At 36.0% G+C, this 17,044-nt stretch overlaps 1 protein-coding gene and 1 pseudogene across 1 annotated transcript in view; one reads left to right on the top strand and one right to left on the bottom strand.

Annotated features, from left to right (window-relative positions):
- Positions 1-17,044, top strand: part of Fermt2 (FERM domain containing kindlin 2) — an 85,878-nt gene that overhangs the window by 27,468 nt on the left and 41,366 nt on the right.
- Positions 13,895-14,342, bottom strand: LOC124973987 (single-stranded DNA-binding protein, mitochondrial-like; annotated as a pseudogene).

Genomic DNA, 17,044 nt, shown 5'->3' with positions numbered 1-17,044 from the left:
GGCGCGCCGAGATTTTTTTTTTTTTTTCTTACTAGAATTGTTTCAGGTATTTATTATGTAATACTTTTTTCTGATGACAGTTTATTGTTATGGGTAGGGGAAGGGAACGGCAGTATTGTCAGAGGGAAATGACTTTTGCAGTGTTTCTTTCACGTAAGTCACTATTTGATTTTAGCAATTCAGGCAGATTGTGTCACTTCCTTCATTGAAGGCTGGACAAGGATCCTAAAGAAATGACTATGAGTGTTGTCTTCCTTAACCAGTCTCTAGTTTGAATACTTTTATGGTAATTCTATGTATGCTTTCCGAAATAAGATGTGAATTACTTTTGGCTGACCCAGTTATGTCATATGGTAGGAAGTATTCAAACATCAGAGAAAATGCGAACTGTTGTCATTACCAACTAGTAACTCTACTGTATTTGTTCCTTTTAAAAAATGCTTAGTTCAATTTACATTTAATAACTTTTTATATTTTAATTCTAAATAGATGAACGACTTTTTATTCACATACTGTATTTTTGTAGTTACACTAGTAATTCATGAATATGTTCTGTTGTAGAATCAAGAAATATAGACATATAAATTCCCCCTTCCCACAAGTGTCTGTACTTTGGTGATTTTCTGTTTTAATTTATATTATCAATTTACTCATGTATATTGGATTTTGTCTCTTGTAAGTAGACATTTAATGTGTTTCATTTACTCAGCAATGTTTTAGAGATTTTTCAGTGCATTATATAACATAAACTTTATTTTTTAAAACTGTTTCACAGTTATTCAGAGTGTAGATGTACTATAAATTTACACCCAGATTTTTTTTATTGATGGATATTTAGGTTGTTTTACTTTTAGAGTAAATGCTATCAAAAGCATTTTTTGGTCATATTGTTGAGAACATTTGAAAACTTCATAGTTGGGATAGCTCTGGGTACCTCTTCCTTACTGGTTTTAGCACCCACATTTACTTCTAGAGCCTATAGGCAGATACTGCTCCTATATTGTGTCTCAGCACTATTTGAAGGCATGCCGGTCTGGGATTACTTACCTCTAAATCTAGAACCTCCTTGTTTCTAAATTTGTAAATTTGGAGCTTAGAGGAATATGAATTCTCTTCTTGTGTATTTCTTGTGTATGGTTCCGGCTCTAACTTCTTTCATCAACCCAGTATCTACTTCTTTCTGTCTTTTAAAAATCACTCGTTTTTCATTCTCTTAATGTATTTTTCTCTTGTTTTCAGGCAGTGTTATGAATTCTTATCTTTCATCCCCTGAAGTTTTAAATATCTTTCTGCAATTTTAAGGGACTTGGAGTGTGGGAGGGGAGATTTAGGCAGAGTCATGTTACTATTTATATCTGATGTCCCTGGAATGACTGGTTTTTAAAAATGAGGTTATTAATTAAAATACTGAAAAGTACAAAGAATTATATAACAGATACCTAATTTCCATTATGTAGAAATAATAGCTGTTGACATTTTGACATTTTTCCAGACTTTTAAGTCACAATATTACAGGTAAAGGTTTTGAGTCCCATTCTCCTAAGTAATTACTAAGTTTATTGTGTATCCGTCTAGTAATACTTAAACTCAGGTGCACATGCATACATGCATCTCTGTGTAAATATATCCATAAAGTTTGTTATTGCAATTGCTATGTATTTTCTTAGAGTTTTACACAAGAATCTGATCAGTTTTCTAGAAGAAAGTAGAATTGCTGTGTTTTGTGTATTTGCATAATTCATTTCAGAATCTTATCAAATTGCTTTTCCAAGTGGTTTACATCCCAGTCAGCAATGTATACAAATCCTTTGCCTCAAATATTCATACATTTGAGTCATCTGTTTTTATTGTTTGTGTCTGTGAGTGATAAAGTAACAGTATTTTATTTTAGTCTATAAAGTCAAGTAAGTTTTTATATCTTTATTAGTCATCTTCTTTTTTGAATTATGTATGTACATGTTTATTTTGTATGTGTGCTGTGTTGCACGCTTAGGATTGAACCTGGGGCTTTGCTCATGCTCATACTACTGAGCTACAACCCCAACGCTGGAGAAGTTTTAGAGTTACAGCAAAATTGAGCAAAAGTACACACAGTTCCCATATACCCCCTCTACATACAACTTTCCCCACCATTGAAATACTGCACCATCGCGGTACATTTGTTATAATTATTATCTTTGGTACTAGGAATTGAACCCAGGGTTATGTTACCCAGTTCTTTTTAATTTTATTTTGAAACAGTCTCACTAAGTTGTTGAGTCTGTCCTTGAATTTGCAGTCCTCCTGCCTCAGCTTCCAGAGTCTCTGGGATTAAAGGCATATACTGCCACCAGGCCCAGCACATTTGTTACAATTGATGAACTTAATTTACCTTAAGGTTCACTTTTGATGTTGTATATGCTATGTGTTTGCAAAAATGTACGGTGACTGTTATCTGCACACTTAGTGTTGTACAAAATAATTTGACTATCTTAAAAGTCCTCTGACTACTCATCTTTCCCTTCTAATATTCCCTGACAACCACTAATGTTTTTTATTGTCTCCTTAGTTTTGCCCTTCTCAGAATGTAATATAATTAAAATCATATATTATGTATATGATTCATATTGGTTTCTTTCACTTAGTAATATGCGTTTAAATTTCCTCCATGTCTTGATAGCTCCTTTCTTCTTAGTGCTGAATAATATTCCTTCCATTGTCTGGATATACTGCAGTGTCTTTATCCTATCCTTCACCAAAGGGTGTGTTAGTTGCTTCCAAGTTTTGAATAAGCTGCTATAAATACGTCCTATGTGAACTTTTATGTAGAAATAGTTTTGAATTCATTTGGTATTTACCTAAATGAATTGAAAATTTAGCAGTTGAATTGAAATTTTTATCAAATAAATTGAAAACTCTACCCATTTGTCCATTTATGTTTTCCATTGATTTCTGTGTTTTTTTTTTTTTAATAAATTCTAATTATTTGGAAGTTGCTAAGATTGCAGATAATATCTCTAAATCTGTTTCTAACATTTGTTCATGATTTGTTTATGGTGGGGAGAGGTGTTTAGTGCTTTAATCTACTTGGAATTTACTTTTTTTACTTTTGCATATCTTGTGAGGCAGAGTACTGGGGTTTTGTTGTTGTTGTTGTTTGCAATGCCATGAATTTAACCCAGGACCTTGTGCATGCCAGGCAACACCTCTTACCACCGAGCTCTGCCTCCAACCCTTAGGGTATCCTATATTTTAACGATCAAGCTAGCCAACCCTCTTTATTGAATTGTTTGTTGTTTTTTCATAGTCATAATGTCAACTTTGTCCTTTGCCAAGATTCCATGTTGCATGGATCTGTTTTTCTATTTCTGTTGGTCCATCTGTATGTTCTTAAGTGGATACTACTTATTAACCTTATAAAAAAGTGTCCCTTCCTTGTTGTTTTTCAAAATTGGGTTATTTTGGGAAGTCTGTGTTTCCTTATGAAATTTGAAAGTTTATCAGTTTCCAGGGAAAATTCCATAGTGACCGATTGGAAATACATTGAATGTATATATTTATATAGTGTATAGTCATGTATATTAGCATATATATTAATTTATATAAATTTATCATCCATGAATAAAATTTGTGCATTTGTTGATGTAATCTTTTATGTCCTTAAGTAACATCTTATAATTTTATCTAGAAAGATATTGTGCTTTTTCAAAAAAGAATTATTCCTAGGTGCTTTATTATTCTTCATTGGGTATTGCTGTTGGGAATGCTGTTTTTTGTTTGTTTGTTTGTTTGTTTGTTTTTCCTTATAATCTCATATCTAAAACCTTGTTAAACTTGCTTATGAAGTCTAATCGTTTATTCTCTTAGATTTTCTTTTTAAGTAATCACATCCTCTGTAAATAATAATTCCCCCTTTCCAATTTTTTGTACATCTTATTTCTTTATCTTGTATTATTATGTTGGATAATACAGTATTCTGCTTTACCTCCAGTTTAAAGTAGAATAATAGTAATGATGATGAATATTGTTCCTGACTTCAGTGGGAATGCATCTAACATTTTGCATTGAGTTTAAGGTTTGTTATTGTGTTTGGGAAGTTTTTTCCTTTGTTTAATTCCTAATGGCTTTAACTCATGAGTTCATGTTAATATTTAATCATATGGAGCTCAGGGAATAACTTGCACAGGTCATGCAGAGAATGACAAGAACTAACCTTAGTGCCTTAACTTGAGAGGTCTGCGTACCTTAATATGATCATACTCCCATGTTCATGGACCACATGCTGTCATCAAATCTCCTAGATTGTTTTCCTTATAAAATGTTTTTTGCCTTCGTCCTTCATTCCACACTATTGTTTAGGATGAGAGGATTTTCAGATTCATAATATTTGTGTTACTTACTCCACCTTGCTAAATATATCTATCATGGCTGTTTACTTCTTATTTTTACTACCACTACTACTTTTCTGGCTGTCTAACATCTGAACTTCTGTTTTATGTTTTTGAAGATTCATTTTTTGTGAGTCCTGGGATGAGACAAAGCCCATCTCCTTCCTCAGAAAACAAAAAGTTCAGATAATTTTTTCCTGCCTCTCTAACACCTATGGTGGGAGCAGTTGGCAAGGCCTAGGTCTCATGAACATCATAAAATTCTCGTAGGATTTGGAGTCAGGAGCTAGGGACTCCAATGACCTAGGTAAGTGTGCAGCCCATTTTGATGGCATAAGTGATCCATCTTCTGAGGCTAGAATAGCTGGAGTTACAGCAAGAACATTCAGTTGTGCATCAAGTATGTAGGGCATAGCCTAGGAGAACATTAACTGAGTGAATAAAAGGGAAAAATTATTAAATGATTCATTGAATAAAGAAAGATCAGTTTTGTCTTTGGAATCATATGGAAAGTAGTGATGTATTACAGGATATTTAAGGGATTTCTGTTTCTTGGATGGTTAAATTAACTCTCAGAAGTTTTAATACTTGTTAAGGGTCTGTGTTATCAGTATTAATGAGCAGAAATGTACATAATAATTTTGATAGGTTATAGGACTGAAAGTCTTTCCTGAAGAAGAGAGGGTTTTAATGAATGGTAATTTTATTTGTAGACGTATTTTTAAAATACTGCAGGAACTGAGGTACTTGATTATGAAATTGTCCAAAACAAAAGGGGCTGGGTTTTATAGGCATCCATTTCTACATGAAGTAGTGGGTAACAAGGATATCAGTTTCAGAAATCTTGCAGATACATAAAATTTAAATGACCACAGAGTTTGGTGAGAGTTCAAGTAAGTATGTGACATGTAGGAATAGATCTGCTTATGTGCTGAGTAGGAATCTGGGAGTGTGCTGTAGTCTTCTTAGCATCATGGAGAATTTAAGGGAAGGATGGGGATGAATGGATATCACAGAGTAAGGCAGGGTTCCCATATGGAGGAAACTAGGAAGACACAAGAGCATAAATATCTAATTAAATAGCTATGAAGTTGAGATTTGGTTATAGAAATAAATGACAGCTAATTGGCCTTAAATAACAATATGTAATTTTTTATTTACTAGATAACAGTTTGACATTGTTCTTTTTACCATAAAACACTCCTTGGACATATCATAAAAATTTTGTGTGGGTATTAGGAAAGGGGGAAAGGAATTTGAATTGCAAGGTAATTAAATGGGGTTGACAAACACTGGCACTGCCTACTTTTGTGTGGTTTATGACCTAATTATAATTAAGCTTTTTACTTTTATGTTTGAAAAAAATCAAAAGACCATTTTGAGACATGAAAATTATAGAAATTCAGATTCCTCTGTCCATGAGGTTGTCTTGGAACACAGCCATGTTTATTTGATTAAATATTATCTGCTGTACTTTTGTATTACAACAGCAGAGTTGAAAAGACCTGCAAATGCTAAATATCTACTATCTAGTTCTTTATGGAAAATTTGTGAACCAGTTTGGATTAAATTATTGGAAGATAGCACTCTCGTGGTTTATTTTCTTTTCATGACTGGAAACAATATTGAAGTAACTATATATATATAACTATTCCAAGGAATAATTTTTTTGTTAGTCTTTTTAGGTTAGTTAATATTTAAGCCAAATAATCAAATATTTCCAAAATTAAAATGAATTAACTTTGGGTTCTGGTCACCACCAATTCATTGAACTCTTTGGGGTTCATTCTTGTGGTTCTTGCTTACTGTAAGAGCAGTAGAATTAAAACTAAGAAGAATGACATTTCCATTGTTACCAATGTTACCCAAGTTCACCACGTAAGGTGAAGGCTGTGCCAACTACTGAAAAGGACAGTTGTGCAAAACTAATTTTTCTAATTTTAATGAGGACTTTTCCAAGTTTTTTATTTGGTAGAAAGTCTTTCTTTTGTAATCTAACTCTTAAGAAAGTGCTTGTGTATAATGATTAAATGAAATTTACTTGCATTTTCCTTTTTCCTTTTGAACTATTGGCAAAGAATGCTGAGGTCTTATGTAATGTGTATCCAGCAATGCAGATCTTACAAAGAGCCTTATTATAAGGAAACAAGTTTTTCTCTCAAAATTTTCTCAACTAACATGGAGCTACTATAAAAATAGATGTTCTGTTTGGTGTGGTGGGCACAGGCGTATAATCCCAGCTATTCAGGAGGCTGAGGGAAGAGGCCAGCCTATGCAACCTAGCAGGACCCTGTCTCAAAATAAAAACAATTTTTTTAGAAAGGGCTAGGGTATAGCTCAGTGGTAGAGCACCCCTAGGTTGATTTCCCAGTACTGAAATAAAGAAATAAATATTATATGTGTATATTGTAATATACATAAACATGTATTACACTTTTTTACATACATATGTACTTTTTCTGTATTTAGAACTTGTTAACATTCTACATTAATATGATGTGTGGTTTATTCTGTTATTAGTATTAGGCATATTAATTCATTCACATAGTTTTCTTTTGTTCTATCCTTGTCAAAAAGTATCTAAATTTGGTAGAGACAGAAAAGCATACAGTGCTAATGGAACAGAACACAGATGAACCGAACTCAGTTGTGTTAAAACTTTTTTCAAGTATTAAAGTAATTTGGTGTAGGTAAGTTAAGCAGTATAGAAAGGACACTTGTATATAGTCTGTTTTAGTGCAAGCATAAATAATCAACTTTTCTGTAAAAATACAGATGAAAAGGAAGTGAAGATTCACCAAACTACTGTTTTATACAACTTCTATTCATTTCTGTTTGTATCCTCAAAAAGAGATTACGCTTTCTCTAATTCACTCTCAAACTATTTTTCTCCATATATTTTGATCTTTATAAGATGTGTTTTGGCCATAAGTAACAGAAACCCAAACTTATACAGGCCTACTTTTTCATATAAAAATAAGTTACATGAGAAGGTGGAAGTAGTAATTACTAGAACTGGATTAGATATTCACTTGTGTCCAGGGACAGACTCTTTTTGTCCTTCAGCATGTTGGGTTGGCCTCATGTTAGAAAGACACCTCATAGGCTCCAGGTGTGTATAGCTCCATTTAGGAGCAAAGGATCTACTGAAATCTCCTCTCAAACCTGTCTCATCAGTAAAGCAAAAACTGTCCACAATCCAGGAGCCATCTTGGAACTGCAGTGTGGTGGAGCCTACAGAAACTGAAACACGGATCTGTGCTAATATTGGTTTCCCATGTAAAGGTGAGGTATTGGAAACCTTCAGAGACACTCTTAAGTCTACAGGGTAGAAACTATACTGTCTTGGATCCACATGGCTAGATGGGAAGAAATATAAACATGAAAAAAATAAGGGAATAAAGTGCTCCAAATAAACCAAGATGCTCCAATTATAGAATCCATTGACAACACAGTAGAAGAAATGTCAGAGGAGTTTGGAATGTACATAGTAAAACTGCTCTGCAATGTAAGGAGTAAAATCAGAGATATATTTCAGGAGGTGAAGGATCACTTCAATAAAGAGATAGAGATCCTGAAAAGAAATCAAGTAGAAATCCTTGAAATGAAGCAATCAGTTTACCAAATTAAAAATTCAGTGTAAAGTATCACCAACAGTCGAGACCACTTGGAAGACAGAAGCCAGGCAATGAAGACAAAATATATAATCTTGAAAATAAAGGTGACCACACAGAGAAGAAGATGAATTGCGTGACATTCCCTCACCCAGACACAAGGCTGAACAGCAGCTGCTGAAGCCAGTGGAGTGGAGCTACTGTGACTACTTCTGGGCTGATAAGAAAGACCCCTAAGGCAATGGCACCATGGTGGGGTTCAAACTGCTGCTCCAAAAGCAACTGAAAAGCAAACAAATGCAGAAAGAGACGTCTGAATCCGTCCAAGAAAGGATAAAGACTAAAGAAGAATATGCAAAGAACTTGGCTAAGCTCTCTCAGAACTCCTTGGCTGCACAGGAGGAAGCTCCCTGGGAGAAGCGTGGGCTTAGGTGAAGAAGAGTCTGGCAGATGAAGCAGAAGTTCATCTCAAGTTCTCTGCCAAGCTTCACATTGAGGTAGAGAAGCCCCTAATGAACTTCGTGAGAACTTTAAGAAAGACATGAAAGGGATGACCACCCTATCTTTGACCTCTGAAAGCAACTTGCCAGCTGCTGTGCGTTGGTCAAGAAGGCCCAGAAAGCCCTCAGAGTGGCAGAGAGACCTGAGATGAAGATGCAGCAGCTGGAGATCAAGCTGAGCAACAAGACAAAGGAGGACATCAGGAAGGCACGGAGGAAGTCCACACAGGCTGGCGATGACCTCATGTGCTGTGTGGACCTCTAGAACCAGGCACAGTCAAACGTGGTTTGAAGAGGTGGTGACTACCACTTTGGAGCTGGGAGCAGCTGAAGAGGAGAGGGCCGAGGTGATCTGGAAACATCTGTGCTAGTATACACGCGCACAAGACAGACATGTTCAACCAAAGCACAGTTTGGACCAACTGCTTCAAAAAGTGGACCCAGCCGAAGACAGAGAGCTGTGGGTCAAAGAGCACAAAATGGGCAACGTTCGCCTGTGGACATGGAGATCTGGACATGCCTGTGTGTCCCTGGGGGTCCCACAGAGAGGAGATGGTGGCTTTTACTAGGTAAGCTGCCCTCTCACCCACTCTCCTGTCCACTGAGGAGAGAGGAGAGAGCTGGCAATTCCAGAAGGGTGATCTGAATGGCCAGATGGGGGATCCCAAATATTCCCAGGCGGAGAAGACAGATCTGCAACCCTGCCCTTGTCTTCAAGACTGAAGCCCCCCAAACCTCATTCTGTGCTTGTTGCTCTGAGAACAAACTGAAGCTGGAACTTTGTGGTCCTTGCTGAGTTCCACAGGGTGACCATCATACAGTTGTTCCCTTGGATGCCGTAAAGCCCAACCTCCAGCTGTTCCCTTTATCTCCTGGGCTTTGGAAGATCAGGGGAGGGCCATTTCTGCCTCCAAGCCAATGTCAGGATCAGAATCATGGATAGAAGGTGCCATCAGCTCAACTTGCTCTTTGTTTTTCTCACTGCATTCTGAGAGCCCAAATACAGCTTTTCCTGGCCACTTTTTTATCTCCATGAGTCTTGGGAAGGCCTGTTTTCTGTCTTTCCAGACCAATCCTGCCTAGAGAGGTCAGCCTAGAGAGCTCATTTGACAAATTAGCCCCAAGTCACAGCATTGAATCATGGTTCCTATCAGACAGGCATTGTCTCTGAAGTCTCTGGAAATCCCAATCCATCCATTCCTCAGCTGCTTTTTCAAGGCAGTCCCTACCCCCACCTTGCCACCCCTGCCTAATCTCACTAGAGGGAGCTTTCCAAAGTTCTCAACCAGCAAAACCTCCTTCAGTTCTGTGTATGTCCAGAGGCTTTAAGGGATGAAGATGAACCAGCTCACCTCAGAAACAGAGGCTACCCTGACCACCATTCTCCTGGGCTGCCCACCATGGGCTTAATGGGGTTGGGCTAGTCCCACATGGGAGACAGGTTAAGGAAAGTCTTTGTCATCCCCCATATGGCTGCATCTGCTTATGCATGATGGGGTTTGGACTGCTGTCCGTTGTATGGGCATTGCAGACTCTCATGGCCATAGGAGTTTGTGCTATCCAGGTGTGTCCTGCTCCAGCTCTTCTGAACTTTCCAGAACCTTGTGCCAAGCTCTCACTTGGTGCTAGCACCTCCTTTCCCTCTGTCCATTATTCCTGGTGAAGCCTGAACCAAGTGTGACTTGGGAGGCTTTTCAGCACTGCCACCGGGTTCAGCCTGTCTCTTCCTTTCTCTACTACAGCAAACATGATCACCATATTAACCTAGAAAATCAGCCTCAGGGAACTGGGAGAAAATATTGACATAATGAGCAAGGAACAGATTCTGGCCAGAAACCCAAGCTCTGAGAGTCCATCTTTCTTCATCTTTTCCATCATTGACTTTGAATTTGACCCTTACATTTCCCCTGGGGGCAAAATTCTACAAGCACAATTCACTGATTTTTTTTTTTTCCTCAGTTTTACATGCAAATAATGGATGACATTAATTTCGAATCCTTTGACTTCTCTTCCATTGAATCAGAATTGCTTTCTCATAGTTTTTATTAGAAAGATGTCCAATATACTAAAGGGAACCACAAAAATAAAAATAAAGAAAAATAAAGCAAAAACTTTCCATAAGCTCCCCTCATATCTCATTGTCCCACCTGGATCATATGGCTATCCGTAGCTGCAAGGGAAACTGGGAAGCATAAATACTTAATGTTTCAAATTTTCTTATATTAGAAGCAAGCAGAGAAGTGACTGTTGACTCGGCCCATCTGTCACATGCCCTCAACAAGGCTCAAAACTTTAAAAAGAAAAAATGCAATTTTGATTAAAGAGTACAGAGTACCTAAGAGCTTGTATAAGCTATACTTTTGAATTTCATTTGTTTTGGTCAGTTTTGTTAAGGTATAATTTAAGGTAAAACAATCTTACAGGTAAAAATCAGTGCATTTTGACAAATGTACAGCAGAATTATATAAGACGAGTTCCATTACCCTAAAAGTTTCCTCAAGCCCTCTTACAGTCCCTTTTATCCTTCTGACCCCAGCAAACTCTGATTTCCTTCTATCACTATAGTTTTGACTTTTCCAAAATGTCATACAAATGGAACATACATTGTATGTCTTTTCTGTATGGCGATTGTATGTCTTTTCTATATGGTGTTTCCCACCTCAGTATAAGCCTCTAAATACCACTTTATTCCATCTTATTACTGAGTATTATTCTGTTGTATGGCTATACTGTGTTTTGTTTATTTACCAGTCAAAGGGCATTTTAGGTCTTTGTGGGAACAGTTTTCTTTAGGTAAATACCTATGAGTAGTATTCTGGAAGGGGCATGGTGACACATGTATCTTAGCACCTTTTAATCACTGCACCTTGGGAGCCTGAGGCAGGGGGATCCCTAGTTCAAGGACAGCCTCAGCAATTTAGTGAGACCCTTAGCATCTTAACTCAGTGGTTAAAGAAAAGCACCTGGGTTAAATCTTCGGTGAACATACATGCACACATGGATTCTGGTTCATATGATGATAAAGTGAATTTCAACTTTAAAAGAAATAGTCTTTTTCAAAGTGGCTATATTGTTTTACACTCTGACCCAACAGTACTTAAGGTACCAATTGCTCCATGTTCTTAAAATATTTTAGTTTTGAGTATTCTAGTAGATGTGAGAAAGCATCTCCTTTTAGCTTCCATTTGTATTTATCCTAATGACTAATAGTGTTGAGAATCTTTTCATGTAATTAATCACCGCTGTGTATTTTTGGTGAGATTTGTTTGAATTCTTTGCTTCTCCCCTCTTTTAAATTAGATTGTCATCTGATTGAGTTGTAAGCATTCTTTGCATATTCCTGATGTAGAAACCTCTTTGAATGTGTTTTGAAAATGCTTCCTCAGTCTGGCTTGTCTTTTCATTAAGTGTTTTTGAAGAGCAATTTTTAATTTTGATAAAGACCAATTTACAATCTTCTGTTTCCTTCCTTTCTATTGTATTATGAGATTTGTAGTTTTGTTATGATTATGTTTCTCTCCACCTGTGACTTACTAGCTATTACCACTTTACCACTTTTGTCTTTTTAGTGATTGCTCTAGGGTTTATGATATATGACTTTATTCACAGTTCAAATAATATACCACTCAAACCTAGTAAAATAACTTCACAATAGTTTAGTTCCATTTGACCCTTCCTGTTCTTTATGCTATTGTCATGTATTTTACTTCTACAGTTGCTAAAACTCACAGTGTTACTATCCAACCCCCCGAACAATGAAATACTTTAAAATGAGGAAAATGGTCTTTCATAATTGCCCCACATATTTCTCACACACACACACACAATTTTTTTTTTTTTTTTTTTTTTTTGGGTACTGGGGATTGAACCAAGAAGTACTTTTCCCACTGAGCTACATCCCCACCCCCTCTTGACTTTTTTAAGACAGGATCTCACTAAGTTGCTGAAACTGTCCTCAAACTTGTGATCTTCCTGCCTGAGATGTTGGGATTACAGTTGTGCACCACCACACCCAGCCATATTTGCCATTTTTGAGCGCTCTTCTTTGTAAGGATCCTTTACATGTGATATCCTTTTTCTTCTACCTGAAGAACTTCATATGCCTTTTTAAAATATAGTACAGGTGTGCTGGTAGTCAAGTAATGTTTCTTTTTTGTTTTTAAGCCTCAATTTTGTCTTCATTCTTAAAAAAGACATTGAGGCTTAGAGAAGAATTCTAGATTTCTCTTGCCTCCAGTAATCAATGTCTTTCAGTTGTCTTCTGGTTTGCATAATTTCAGCAAAGTCTATTACTGTTCTTTTATTTTTTCTTCTGTATGTTTTCTATTTGCCCTTTTAAAGAACTTACTGTTACCCTCGTTTTCAACAGCTTAATTATGGTGTGTCCTGGAACAGTTTTAGGTTGTGTTCTGTTCTAAGTACATTGAGTTTCTTAGATCTGTGGACCTGTGGTTTTCACCATATTTAGAGAATTTTGAACCATCAATTCAAGTAATTTTTGTCAACCCCCCACTCTTTGTGAGCCTCCAGTTTCATTTGTGTTACACTGTTACTGTTTTATAGGTTACTTGCTAATACTCTAATTCTTTTTTAACTGTTCATTCTTTTTATATATATACATTTTTTTAGTTCTTTATTTTATTTATTTATATGCAGTGCTGAGGATGGAACCCAGTGCCTCACACATGCTAGGTAAGCACTCGACCACTGAGCCACAACCCAAGCCCTTAACTGCCCATTCTTTTGCTTTATTTTAAACAGTGTTTATTCATTGTTATTTGTTCAAGTTCAGTGATGTCTCTTCTGCTTATCCCATCCAGCTTATTTTTCATTTCAGATACATTTTTTATTACTAGAAATTGGATTTTATTTTTTTAATATATATTTTTCATTTTTCTCTTCATTATGTTTTCCTCTACTCTCTGGAGTATATTTATAACTATTTTAATATCTTTGATTATTGATTTTTCATCTGAGTTATTTCTATTTCCCTTTCTCCCTTCTTTTTCCTTTACTATTGGTTGTGGGTTTTATTTTCTCACCTCATTTTATGCCTGGTAATATTGAATTGACTGTAAGGCTTTATTAATTTTACATGCTTGGTGACTGGATCTTTTTTCAATATGTCTTTAAATAGTGCTGGCCAAATTACTAGTCAAATTACGTGGAAATCAGTTGAATCCTTTCTATTCTTTGCTTTAAGCTTTATTATCATAGATCCAGAGCTGCCATTAACCTTAGAACTAATATATCCTTGCTACTAAGATGGTAGTATCCTGGGATTTTTTTTTTTTTTTTTTTTTTTGATGGGAGCTACTGAGGTTTATGTCAGAAAAAGGGGCAAGAAAAATATTATCACTCACAAAAAAGCATTTTAATTCTTACCTTAGAAACTATAAGGACGATACATGATTCAGAAACGAGACCGTACCAAACAATGACCAAAGAAAAAATCATCCATTTTCTTTCCTTTTGTCTAGTCAGTCAAAAGTATAATGTTATCAACTATGATTGTTGCTTGTCACCTCATATTATTTTTTATCCATGTATTCACCATAGTCTACTTTCCCTTCCACATAAATTTGATACTCGTTTTTCACATAGCGATATGCCACCTCTCTAAAGCCTGCCCAGAACACTGATATTCCGTGTCATGTTGTCTTTTGACATCACGCATTTGTTGCTAGAGAAAATTTTGTGACTGGATTTTTCCTTTCTGCCTGTCTCACAACAGGGTCCTGGCTCCCTCCCCCCAGTAACTGCACATGATTTAGAGATATTTCAAGAACCATAGTGCTGGCTATATCAGACTTGTGTCTTATAAACTAATGCAGTACCTGTAACACAGGTCTTCAAAACATGTCTTCTATTTTCTTTTCTTACAACCTAAACTTTCAGAGCTTTTCACAGCACAACCTCTGTGTTCTTGCAGACCCTCAAGAACACTCAGCACCTGACTTGTCCCCTTCCTCCCTCACCTGCCATAAGGGATTCTTCTTAATACCCTGCGTAGAGGCAGTGTCCCTGGTGGAGCATTCGCTGTTTCAGGTGTTGTCCTTCCCATTCTTCGGTAGTTCCCTCTCACAGTAGTCCTGCAGACCTCTGTAGAGCACTCGTGGAGCTCCCCCTCTACGCGTGTTCCTGTCCTCTTGGCGTCCCTGATGCATCTGTGAGCTGCATGCACAGCAGTGAGCTGTGTACTCAAAAACAGGCAGGTTTGTCTTGTTGGTTTCACTTCTCTTTTGTGCTTCTTCCTGATGCCTGATGTCTTAAAATCTTATATGTTTATAAATAAATGACAAATAAATAATATAATTGGTTATAAACATAGTTTAAACAAGCAGGAAGGGGAATCCAAGTCCCTGTTACTCCCCCTAGTTGAGACCTTCCATTCTTAATATAGCATAGATTTTCTTCTGGTTTTGTATATTTTTCAGAAAGCCACTATTTGCTCATTGAAACATTATTTGTAATAATAAAAGCATTTCTTTCAGTGAAATTTCAGTTTAACATGTCCAAAACTATGCTTATGGTAATTTTTTCCAAATTTCCATGGTTTCTCCTCCTGTTTCCCCCTGCTAATCTTCATAGCAGTAAAATCTCCACTTTCCACATATAAATGCTGGAAAGATCCTTAGCATGATAGTCATCCTTAGGACCACTCTCTTCCTTGCTTTATATCTCATTTATCATCCAGAAGTGTTCTTTTGCCTTCAAGATACATCTGGAATCCTTTCATATTCTTTATTTTTATCACCTCCACTGCACTGGTAGCCCACCCCACCACCATCTCTCCCCTAGACTGTTCCAGTGACATTGTAAAGGGTCTCCTTTATCCCTTGTTCCTTCTAGTTCATTCATTGTGCAGTAAGCAGAAAGATTTTTTTAAATTATTTTTTTAATCAGGGTAACAAATGCTGAATTAAAGTAAAAAGACACAGTACAGAAACACTTCCCTGCCCATTTTCTCCCTAACCCCTAATCATATTTTCTACCATTTTCCTACTCTTAGTGTTTCTAACTTTTATTTTTATAATTCTAAATATAGGTGTCCCATGGTGTATGTTGGAGATTGGGTTCCAGGACCCCTTGCAGATATCAAATTCTACAAACACTCAAGTCTCTTATGTAAAATGGTATACTCTTTGCATACGACCTGTATACTTCTTATACCTAGTACAATGTAAATGCTATGCAAGTAGTCATTATACTCTGTCATTTAGTTAATGACAAGAGTGTCTGTTTGATAGAGACACATTTTTTTCTTGAATATTTTCTATTCATGGGTATGGACTCACAGATACAGAAGGCTACTCATATATTCTTACACTATTTTGATTTGTCAGCTTTACATATCTGCGACCTTTTTTTTTTAGATATGTTGACTTTTCCTCTTTATAACTGTTATAATTTTTTGCTAAAACAGCATCATTGTTTACATTATTTTAACAAGGTCAGTGTTTTTTCTTGCTGAGTCTTAAATATATATTTTACTTTTCCTGTTTCATATGTTTTTTTAATCATTTTGTTTCCTTCTCACACATGTGTTGCTGATTCTTCTACTATTATTTCTGTATTTTTCAACATGATAAAATACATTATCAGATGATAATCAGTCTTTTCTTTGCCCACTTTTTATTCCAAGATACTCCAAAGACCCACCGTTCTGTTCCATTCCAGAATGGGTATTTTCCAAGCAAGGGTGTATGTATAGTCAGAGCCCCAGGACTTACTTTCACCTATTGTCCAAGGAAAACGTCTCTCTTCTCTCTCATTTGATCTTCATGTTTTTACTCTGTGTGTGTTCGCTTCCATAGTTTGGAAGGATACATTCTTAACGGTGTATAAGAAAAGGTGAATGGGATGCCAGTTTTTAAGATGTTGTCTTTAATACTGTCTTTATTCTGCCCTTTGATAGAATTGTTCAATCAAAAATTATTTTCCCCTCAGGATTGGGAAGTCATGTTCAGTTGTCTTTTAGCTTTCCACTATGCCATTAATAAACCTCATAGTTCTTGATTTTTATTTTCATCTTTTCCTTGTGGACTTTTTTTTTCCTGCCAAATTTTAGGCTCTTTTCTTTTTCCTTCCATTTTGAAATTTCATGGCATTGTGTCCTGGGTTTTATTATCATTCATTTTTTTTTGGTAGATTCCTGACTAGGTGATATTTCTTGTTTTTGTGAAATTTTCTTGTATTGTTTCCTTGATGATGATTTCCTCCCCTTTGTTTTTCTTTTTTTTTTTTTTTTTTTTTTTCTTTGTCTATGAGTTAGACATTGTTCTTGGGTTGATTCTCTTAACTTTTTATCTCTTCTGTTAAATCTTGCAATTGTGCCTATCAGATTTTAATTTTTAGTGTTTTACTTTTATCCAGTTTGTTTAACAGGAATTTATGAATATATTTAAGATTTGTGGATTTAATATAAATTACACCTTAACAGTACAATGAAAAGAAATGGAAAGAACCCCCTGCTGTTAATTTCTAAGCTTTCTTTCTTTTATCCAAGATTGATAACAATATCTCCCCACTCCCCTGCCCCCTATTTTTTTGTAGAATTGTA

This window comes from Sciurus carolinensis, chromosome 2, assembly GCF_902686445.1.
Source record: "Sciurus carolinensis chromosome 2, mSciCar1.2, whole genome shotgun sequence".
Taxonomy (NCBI): domain Eukaryota; kingdom Metazoa; phylum Chordata; class Mammalia; order Rodentia; family Sciuridae; genus Sciurus; species Sciurus carolinensis.
Note: the sequence above shows the minus strand (reverse complement) of the source record. Positions and strands in the feature narration are given on the sequence as shown.